Source organism: Eleginops maclovinus, chromosome 10, assembly GCF_036324505.1.
Source record: "Eleginops maclovinus isolate JMC-PN-2008 ecotype Puerto Natales chromosome 10, JC_Emac_rtc_rv5, whole genome shotgun sequence".
NCBI classification, from domain to species: domain Eukaryota; kingdom Metazoa; phylum Chordata; class Actinopteri; order Perciformes; family Eleginopidae; genus Eleginops; species Eleginops maclovinus.
Genome location: NC_086358.1, coordinates 4,780,713 through 4,791,767, shown reverse-complemented (window position 1 = coordinate 4,791,767; position 11,055 = coordinate 4,780,713). Strand labels below are relative to the sequence as shown.

Below are 11,055 nucleotides of genomic sequence, written 5' to 3'. Positions count from 1 at the left end.
TTAGAGCTAATTGGTAATGGAGGGGGTGAAGGAAAAGGGGAGGAGGTGGTGGTTGGTGAAGGGAGTAGGAGGAAGGAAGCCAGGGTTAGGTGGGGGATTTCTACAATGAGGTGAAAATATTTCCTCTGTTGTTCACCATCTATTGATAGCCATTAGTCATCACTCAGACAACCTCTTCCTTCTTTTTTGAAGATACCTGCCAATAAACCAAACACATCCATGTGACCGGCAGCAAATTTTCCATATTTCCATTGGAAGTCGGATGTCAGAACTGGGAATGACGACACATCCGAGTTGACTGCGTTCCAGTAGCACAAGTCGGACAAAGATGACCGCCCGCAGGAAGTTGTTCGCCTTGTTTACAGCTTTAGCAGTCACGTCGGGTTAGCCACTGTTAGCAATACCAGGTGATAGCTACGCTTTATTTTGTGTTATATACATATTCACAGATAGAAGATGAGCAGTACCATATGTACAGTTGATTTAATGTGACACAAATAATACCAAAGAGCTAAAAATGTGATATTATCAAAGTGCTCTCTTAATGTTCACATGCAGACACCCTTTTGAATCCCAGAGTTTCCAAGAAGGAAGACCAACCTCAGTGGGAAGTCGGACACTCTCAAAACAAAGATGGCAGCTCTGCCCCAGGTGGCATCAAACTACAGGTGACATTTAATAATTCCTCTCCACTAGTAACCTTCCTCCCTCCTCGATCGCCTGACTTACAATTAGTGATGAATCCTCCTTCATATGAAACAGGGAAGGCAGAGACAAGGTAGTGATGAATTACCGTCATTCATGCAAAGACAGGATCTTTTAGGATTCCTGGCTTTGGCTGTGTTTATTTACTTCCTCCATCACAACCACATCAGCAACAGAGTGACGGCGGATGAATGGCTGGAAAGGCAGGCAGACCGTCAGACAGATGGAGTTGCAGGGGGAGAAATAAATAATGCCGATGGAGGTGGAAGAAAGAGAGGAAAGATATAATAAACAGAGAGAAGAGGGAAAGGATTTTTGAAAGCCCGGGGAAGAGAGACGGATAAACAGATAGAGGCGAGTAGAGACAGAAGAGGAGCGATGGAGGAGCAGATTTAGAGGGCAGGAGATAAGAGGGGAGATAAAAGTGTGGAGGAACAGAAGGAGGGAGGGATGGGGCTGCTGCAGCGTACAATGTTTACATGCACCAATACGTTGTTGAACATGTCTGCTTACTTAAGTCATTAGCTGGAACTACAAGTATTCAAACACACACACACACACACACACACACACACACACACACACACACACACACACACACACACACACACACACACACACACACACACACAGCAGCTGGCAGGTACAGAAACATGCATACACTCAAAGAGCAAAAGACAGTGATGACATGTGTGTAAAGGTAGAGCGTTTAAGCTACTGCATACACCTTTTTCTTACTGGTCGATCCTAATCTTTTGCAAATGTTTTTGACTGTCTGTCCCTACAAAATGGACATGCTGAGACTGTCAAAAAACAACTCAGAAACAAAGACTTACGTTAAGGTTTTATTTTTTTCCTCTTTGTATACAACACAGTCATGAAATGAGCATGAAATGAGCATGAAATATGCACCACTTCCCTAATTTCAGAAGGTAAAACAATGTTTTTAATGAGGCTTCAATACATTCTACAAAAAGTTTTTGGTTACTCCACTTCTCTTGTCAAGGCTGGAATATGTCAAAGGATTACAAATGGATCGCAATAACTTGTTAGATGGTTTTAACTTTTAATCTGGAATCATCCTAACGGGAATGTGTTAAAGACTTTGGTTTATGACTGAATACCTGCTCAACTTTCTAAAGTTGCTATCAGGACACACTGTGCTATGTTGTATGTGCCATTCATTGCAGCCATGCTATCAAGCTATTAAGCTAACCGATGGAGAACTGTTTGCTGTGTTCAAAGCATTAACTGTATTTAAAAGCAGGACGTCATCACTGTGGCGTCACACATTGGTTAGTGGTCAATCGTTTTGAATTTACAAAATGAACATCATGCTATATTGAAAAAGACTTCAAAATTAGACCAACAACAATGTAAATGTTTATTGAGTGATACATTCTGATAAATAGGATCATTTTCTTGAAGACTTCTATACAATGGCTCTTCTTTGTGGAGTCAACCAATTCTGGCTATTAGAAGGAATGCAGTCGATATACATAACTGCACATGCCAAACTAATAAATATATAATAAAACTTGTAGTACACTGTAGACATGATAAAATAAACACTGAACATGGAATATTACATATTACACTGATGGTGGGCTGCTTTAAAAAATCCCAGAGAGTTTTGGTGTCAGTTCTCATAAACAGTTTCCGCAGCAGCGCAGGGTCTCATTGTCTCGTATTCAGTCGACATATAGTTCTTCTCCAGATGCATGTATCTAGAGTCCAGGTTGGGGTCAGGAGTCCCGGGTTGAGCACATCTTCTCTTCTTCGCTCTGATCACTAATCCCAAAGTAATTGACGTTACCAATCCAATGCACAAACAAGCTACACACATTACAGAGAGTATAAACAGGCTTTTGCTTTTGAGTTTACCAGTGGGGGATTTGGGTGGGCTAGGATCAGCGACTGGATCCCCTACAGTGCCTTTGGGACATCCCTGGACTGTGAGATTGAAAGCAGCCGAGGGGAATTTTTCGTAGTGAATCAGGACGCAGACGTAACTGCCTGCATTTTTTATTTTTATTTTGTTCAAAATGAGAAATGGAGAGTTTGCTCTTCCGCTTTTTATTTCCTTGCCGTTATGGTACCAGTTGTAGTTTGAGCTTTGTTTCTGATTTGCAGAACAGGTCTGGACACAAGTCAGCATTATATTCTGACCCTCCATCACGTTCAAACCTGCAACAGGCACATACTGATTTTGTATGAACCTGCCTAATACGATTCTCACAGGAGAATCCAAAATGTGGAGCATCACACCAGGTAAACCATTGCATTTCACCATATCACCATTACTATTTCGATAGTTGTATACAAAATAGTAAGTGGATGCATCAGTACTTCTTAAGTTACTCAGTTCCATCCTGCAGTCATTGGCGTCACGTGTAAGGTTTATCATTCGAGATGAATAAGATGGCATCAGGCTCAAGGATTCAGGTGTCAAGTTAGGGATAACTTTTCTGGACCATCCTGAACTCGAGATCTGCTGAGTATTTCTTCTGCAGGGAAACAGTACATATGAGCCCTTCAAGCCACATATGTCTTGGCTGTGGTAGGAAACACACCCGGATGACAGTTGAACTGAAATAGAACACAAAATGTACATGCTTGATTAACACTGTCTGCGGGGAAATAATCAACAACTGTTTAACAACAATAAAAACAAGGCGTATCTTTACCTGCCACAGGAAATAGAACCAGAAAGACATCCAAAAATACAATTCCTGCTGCCATCGCCCGTAGTGGTTCTTCTTATCGTCACTGCACGAAAATGGACATATAATAAAGAGAACATTTACATTGCTTGTTAAAACAGTGAGTAGATCTCATGCAAATAAATGGTACATTTTCCATCCAGAAATTAGAAATGCTAAGAAAAGGTGAAGATAAACAAACAGAAAAGGTCACAAATATGCTGTAAATACATTGCTGACGGATTGAAAAACATGCATTTATATCTTTTTCTGACATGAATCTATAATGAAAATACATGGTAGTAACTCATCAAACTCTTACTGATATAGCAGGACTGTAAACTATTGCATTTATGTTCAATTATCATTACAAATCATAATAAATATAATAAAAGATCACACTTACAGCTGTGTCAGTGGCGAAGTCTGGTCAGTTAACATGAGACGATACATTAGGGTTGAGGTTAAAGTACCAAATGTGGCGGATGTAGAAGCCCACAATCTCCACCCCCAGCGTCAATCAGCATTACTCACCAGTTTAATAATAGAAAAAAGATCCTCAGCAGCACGAATATGGCTTCTTTGCAAAGTGTAACTGATGTTCAGACAAACAGACTCATATTTGAAGGTTTGTGATAGCCTTTCATGGGGAGTAACAGATTACATTTAACAGGATTAAATAATCAGGATACAAAAACAAAGTTCCTCAAAAAAACACAAAATTTAGATTACGGTTACATTTTGAAAACTTGTGAATTACTAGCAGGATTATAATGTTACTAGAAAACTAAAGAGGAGCATGTAGTGTATTGTACAGCTACAAACGTTGTTTATAAGTATTGAACTTTGGAACAATTTGGGAAGCAAAAAGAGCAGGAAGTATCAAACACGACCCAGAAAATTGCATTCAATGGAGTTCCTAATGCCATTAGGTGTAGATAGGTGGAAAAGCATTAAACCATCATATAGTATATGTGTCTCCTCACACACAACATACCGCACATTTCCCAGGGAAATATTTATCACAAACCACAATGCCCGTCTGCCATACCAGTGAAATGTGAGTAAGAGCCAAAAAAGTCATAAAAAATATCCTCAAATTTCACATTTAATGAACACGTCACTTTGCTAGATATTACTATTACGAATAATTATGATGCAATGTCGAGGTTTGGACGCCAACTTACACCTTCCTGTGTTTAACTCTAACCTGACTTGATCTCTTTCCAAAAACATCTATCGCTCCTTCCTGTTGAACAAACACCATGAGTAAGCCTACGGACACATGATATGTTTTAATTATCTTCCAGTTCTTCGATTGTTGACAAAGATGCCTTCCTGCACTGAACTAAGGGAGAATGTGTGAACCATATCTGGAATTCTTTTTTCAAGATTCTTATATCCCATGCTCCTCCAACAGCTCAACATACATGGTGCAAATAAGATAAATAAATAGAGAGAAGAATATTTACAATAACAACACTAAAGATTTAAGGATGTGAAATATATACATATGTGGAATACATTGAAAGTATTGAAATACTTTACACTGTTGAAAGAGGAGGTATGGACAGATGCATATATTACGTATAACAGATCTATATGGCAGATATGCATAATATATAGATATGTGAACAGATCTGAGTAGACATTCACAGAGCTCAGGAGTTCAGCAGTCTTATAGCCTGTGGTATAAAACTGTCTCTGAGTCTGGTGGTCTTGGTCCGGATGCTGCGGTACTGTCTGCCAGACGGCAGCAGACAGAACATATTGTTGCTGGGGTGATGGGGATCCTTTAATATCCTACCGGCCTTCTTCCTACACCGCTGGGTGTAGAGGTCCTCCATGGATGGCAGCTCCGTCCTGGTGATGTGCTGAGCAGTTTTCACCACCCTCTGAGTCTTACGGTTGAGGGCGGTGCACCTGCCATTCCAGGCGGTGATGCAGCCAGTCAGGATACTCTCGATGGTGCACCTGTAGAAGTTGCAGAGTATCCTGGAGTCCATGTTGAACTTCCGCAGCCTACGGAGGAAGAAGAGCCGCTGTCGAGCCGTCTTGGATATGACGCTGGTGTGATGTGTCCATGTCAGGTCCTCACTGATGTTTACCCCGAGGAACCTGAAGCTGCTGACTCTCTCCACAGGAGTCCCGTCGATGGTGATGGGTGTGTGTGCCTCTCTCTGCCTCTTCCTGTAGTCCACAATCAGCTCCTTTGTTTTGCTGACGCTGAGATGGAGGTTGTTGTCCTGGCACCAAGATGTCAGGGCTCTGACCTCCTCTCTGTACGCTGTCTCGTCGCTGTCTGTGATCAGGCCGATGACGGTCGTGTCATCAGCAAACTTGATGATGGTGTTGGAGCTGTGTGTGGCCACGCAGTCGTGCGTGAACAGGGAGTAGAGGAGAGGGCTGAGCACACAAACCTGAGGGGCTCCGGTGTTGAGGGTCAAGGTGGAGGATGTGATGTTCCCCATCCGCACTGCCTGGGATCTGCCCGTCAGGAAGCTCAGGACCCAGTCACAGAGGGCGCTGTTGAGCCCAAGGTCCCTGAGCTTAATGATGAGCTTGGAGGGCACAATGGTGTTGAATGCTGAACTGTAGTCAATGAACAGCATTCTCACATAAGTGTTCCTCCGGTCCAGGTGGGAGAGGGCAGTGTGGAGGGTGAGGGAGATGGCATCATCCGTGGACCTGTTTGCCCTGTAGGCAAACTGCAGGGGGTCCAGTGAGTCAGGGAGGGAGGAGGTGATAAAAGTTTTGACTAACCGCTCAAAGCACTTCATGATGATGGAGGTGAGTGCAACTGGGCAGTAGTCATTGAGGCAGATGGGTTTTGTCTTTTTGGGGACAGGGACAATGATGGACTCTTTAAAACATGTGGGGACTACAGACTGGAGCAGTGACCTATTGAAAATGTCTGTGAACACATCTGCCAGCTGAACTGCACACACCTTGAGAGCACGGCCATGGATGCCATCAGGTCCAGGAGCCCTGTATGTGTTGACCCTTTTCATAGATCTACACACATCTGCACTGGTTAAAACCAGTGAGCAGTGATCCTGGGCCTTTTGTGCCTCCACAGACGAGGCCTCTCAAAGCGTGCATAAAATGTGTTCAGTTCATCTGGGAGGGATGCAGACACTTCCTCAGCACCACTCGTTGTCTTTTTGTAGTCTGTTGTTGTTTTTAGTCCAGACCACATGTTTCTGGCGTTGGAGCCCTTGTAGTTAGACTCCACCTTGTCCCTGTATTATCTTTTCGCACTGCTAATAGCTCGGACCTCACCGTTTATCCAGGGCTTCTCATTTGAGAATGTCCGTACAGTAATCCGTGGCACGACGTCATCGATGCATTTGCCGATGTAGCAAATGACCGCGTCAGTGTGTGTGTTTATGTCGTCCTCCTCAAACACACACCACTCCGTGATGCCAAAGCAGTGGCGGAGAGCAGAGTCAGACTGCTCCGACCAAAGCTGCACTGTCCTCGTCACAGGTCGGTCCCGAGAAGTCTCTGTCCTGACGATAATCCCATGCAGCTCTTCCAGCGCTGTGTTGTTGTCAGCGTGCGGCGGAACATACATGTGAACTCCCTCTGCAGATAAAAAGGCCGGCATGCGATCATGATGTGCTCTAGGCTGGGAGAACAGTCCGAAGAAATTATTTCCACATCTGAGCACCACTTGTTGTTAATCATGAAGCACACACCTCCTCCCTTGCTCTTCTCTGAGTTTATTGTCCGGTCCTGGCGATGAATGGAGAATCCGTGTGGAGCAATGGCGGCGTCCGGTATCATGGAGTCGAGCCAAGTCTCCGTGAAAACCAAAACATTACAGGTCTTAATGTCTCGTTGAAATGCCATCCTGCTACGGAGTTCCTCCAGTTTATTATCCAGGGATTGGACATTTACCAGAAGTAAATTCGGTGGAGGAGGCCTGTTTTCACGTTTCCTCAGCCTGACCAGGACCCCGGCCCGGGAACCTCGTCGTCTCTTCCTCCTGCGCTCCACAGGTAGAGCTCCAGCAGGTAAACACGGAGACTCTCCATTGTTTGCAGGTCGTGGTGGATTATTGCTGTCCACCAGCGACCTGATGTGTAAAAGTTGTTATCTATCATATTGGATGATAGGGCTCGCTTGGGCGGTTTGCAGGTTGCAAAAAAAGTTAAAAACAACCAACAAAGTAAAACCATAAAAACACTAAGATGTGGAGTTGGTGAGGCGCTCGAGACACGGCAGCCATCCTCGGCACCATCTTGCTTACGATGGATGGATTTCAGTATGCCCTCAGACATCGTCATGGACTACGGGGAAATGGTGCACAAAAATGGACTAGTATGGAGCGGAGCAGCGATGACTAATTTATGTAGGCCAACCCAGAAGTACGCATGGCACTGGACCCATCCAAAAATAGCCAATGGGATTTTTCATTGACTTTTGCCTCAGTGGCAAACACACGTTTATGATCCTCACTCCTTTCGTTTAGCAGGACAATCGGCAGAAGTAAAAAGCTAACGTCATCACCGCTAAGCTAAAGGCGGCTAATGTTCGGCTATGGCATTAAGCCACTTGATAGCGACCGCCATTTTTATTACCAGTGGTGTTAACTGACACATTTGTATGTCATATGATAAAAATATAATATGAGCTTAAGCTTGTGTTGACCACAGAGCTTATTTCAGGCTCTTTACTAAAAACCTTTTAACTTAGACGAGTAAACCAAAAGTGTTCAGATGCTAACTCCTTTCCGGGTTTTAGGAATCATTCCTGCACCACTGCATTCCTCATTGGTTATAAAGCCATACAAAGACACCACGAGCTGACTCTCATGACACCTGTAAGAGCAAAATGAAGGCAGCTCATTAGATCATCCTACTCCTGTTCATCGCTCAGGGCTCCAGGTTTTTTTTGCTCGTTACACCAACTGCATTTTTGTTTGCTGGCCTTGGTAATAGACTGCTTGTGAATGGCCGGCCTGAATGCCAGCTTTGTGTTACTCACACTGTACAGCTTTGGTTGACCCGGTGTCAGAGGAGGTTTGAGAGGTTGATTAAAATCTGTGGTCAATTTTGTATCTACAAATGTTAACAGCTTTCCCTACAGGAAATGTTTGTCTATCTCTGTGACTGAGCCTTGACTCGAAACCACTTTAACTCTTGGGCCTTTTATCTTGTAAATTAATTCATAAAAGATTTTCTTTTTTTTTTATCTTGTGTGTGTTGGGACTCCCATTTAAACCACAGACTCTTTTATTACCAATATGTCGACTTTTCAGAAAATCTTTCTGGTTTTTCCATTTATGTTTTTACAATTTATTTCAAAGCAATCCTGAAAATACACAAGTCTTTATGTGTCCTGTTGTGTCTCTCAATGACCATTTGATAATAAAGCCAATTTTGAGCCAAATAAATGCATATTACCTACTTGAAATATGTGCAAATAGCACAACTGCACCAAGAGGCCGTTTGCATGGCAGTGCTGTTTGGGGTGGGTTTTCCCCTTTGCAAGTGCCATGAGAATTTCTTTGTGTGTGTCATGAGTGCAGAGTTAGCTGACAAAAAGAATGTGAATCTTTTTCTTTATTCCCCTATTGCTAACTGACTAATTTTTTATGCGTATATGCAATCACCAGAAGTAAAAAGCAATGGCTAGGCTATTAACAAACTACATCACGGTAGCATGGCTGCACGTCCCCACTGCTAAGCTGAAGGCGGACTTGTGTCGGCATGATGATGTATTGTAGTATATTTTCGTCGCTTGCTTGCAACCGCCGTATAAGATTTGGACATTCACGAGCGGGGTAATTATTGTCTTAAGTCGGATATCAAAAGGTGAACTGAACATCTCTTAGTCATGTGTAAACCACAGACTTCCTTTCAAGCTTGAAGTCACAAACATGTTCAAAAAAGGTGACTTCGAGATGAGGGAACCGGAAGTGGTAAAATGCTAAGTTATTTTCAGGTTTTAGGACTCATTTCTGCACCACTATATACATTGTGTTTCAAATGCATGTTAAAACATACAGCAGTAGGTATTGAACCCGTCACGGTTCATAACTCTGATTATGACCGTCCTGCGTTCAGTAGTTGGTTCAACCTGTTACATGCAGGTCACTTGTAGTCCTTTAGTACTACACATTTTACTTGATATTTGTATGGCGTGATGAAGCAGAAGTGGAAGCCAAGCTACTGATGATGATGGGCTTCAACCCCCAAAATGATTTCAATTAATTATAGCATTACTGTCACACATGAGCCCACAGGCCAGAAAACAAATGTCCCTCTGCAAAAAAATTAAAACCAAGAATAAACCAATAAATTAATTTACTCTCGAGGCGATGGCAAAGTCACGCCCATGAAAACGGAACCGAACACCAACCATTATTCAGATCAGAAGCAAGCCATGTGGTTTGAGTTTATATCTGTATGTGCATGTAATTTGTGCCGTAGATGATCCGAGTACTGTGTAAACACATCTTAATACACTGGGGGGGAAAGAGAGAGGAGTGGCGTTACTCGCTCTCTATACGTCTTTCCCTTCCTCTTTTTTTTACCCTCTCTTGGACACTTTCGGTGTGTTGATGGATACAGCACACTCAGCAATATTTCAAGGTATGATAGAGGTGCAAGAAAAAACCCTTTCATTGCAAAACAAACAGGCCTTCGAGGTGCTTAGGCTTGTGTTGACAAATGGGGTGGGAGCATTAAGTACAGTCAGAAATGGAAACACGAATCCCCTGAAGAATAGAAAGAAAAAAATCTGACTACTTGGTTAGACCATAACCATAACCATAAGGCTGGGTAAATCTCTCACACACATTCACACACACACAAACACACAGTCCTTTGATGAGCCTCAGGCTTAGAGGGAATAATGGTTAGCAACCTGAAAAATGCCCTCATCACAAAAGGCCTTCGACAGTAATAAATGAAATAGTTGAGCCAAACACATTAATCCATGCCGCTGCTTCTGTGCGTGTGTGTAACTCTGTGTGTGTGTGTGTGTGTGTGTGTGTGTGTGTGTGTGTGTGTGTGTGTGTATCCCATTTTTTTCAGCATAATGCCGCTGGTATCTGAGTTTTTTTTTGGTTTCTGTACACACAAGCCTGCATACAAACCTTCGTGTGTGTGTGTGTGTGTGTATCCCAGAGAGAGAAAGGGAGACAGCTGAAAAAACTCTCGGAGAGCCTTAGCGTAAGAAAGTGAGAGGTAGTAACACGCTGTCAAAGCAAATGCTCTCGCCGTCACTCTCTTTAGGCCACGTTCACGCTAAGCTTTTGTGGGAAACACGGGTTACGCGTGAAAACAATTTGCGTCTAACCCAGCGCTCTCAGCTATTGCCAAATTCAATTAAATGATGGGATTATTCAAAAGTTGTCTGGGAACATTAACACAAAAACAGATCAATGAAATTGTTTCACATTTTTGGAGAAAAAAATTCCAATCTGTGTGTTTATTATGAGGCTATGGCTAGCCCCTTGTTTCTTTAGTTTAGCAAAAAAACTGGATAGAGGGCTCACAAGGGTTGTAACGGACACACTAATTTCATTATAATGAATCAATGTGATCTCGCAGGAGGGCATAGAAATTGCAAGCCTCTTTTTAAGGGATATTTGCTGTGTCATTAATCACCCTGTTTTTATTCCAAATGTGTCACA

General features: G+C 42.9%; 1 long non-coding RNA gene across 1 annotated transcript; it reads right to left on the bottom strand.

The window, feature by feature from the left end:
* Positions 1-1,907: 1,907 nt before the first annotated feature.
* LOC134871059 (uncharacterized) lies at positions 1,908-4,173 on the bottom strand. The gene is made up of 3 exons (XR_010166632.1): positions 3,814-4,173; positions 3,393-3,474; positions 1,908-3,294 (listed from the first exon to the last, which is right to left on the bottom strand). It is a non-coding gene; the product is annotated as an uncharacterized LOC134871059 (long non-coding RNA).
* Positions 4,174-11,055: the final 6,882 nt, after the last annotated feature.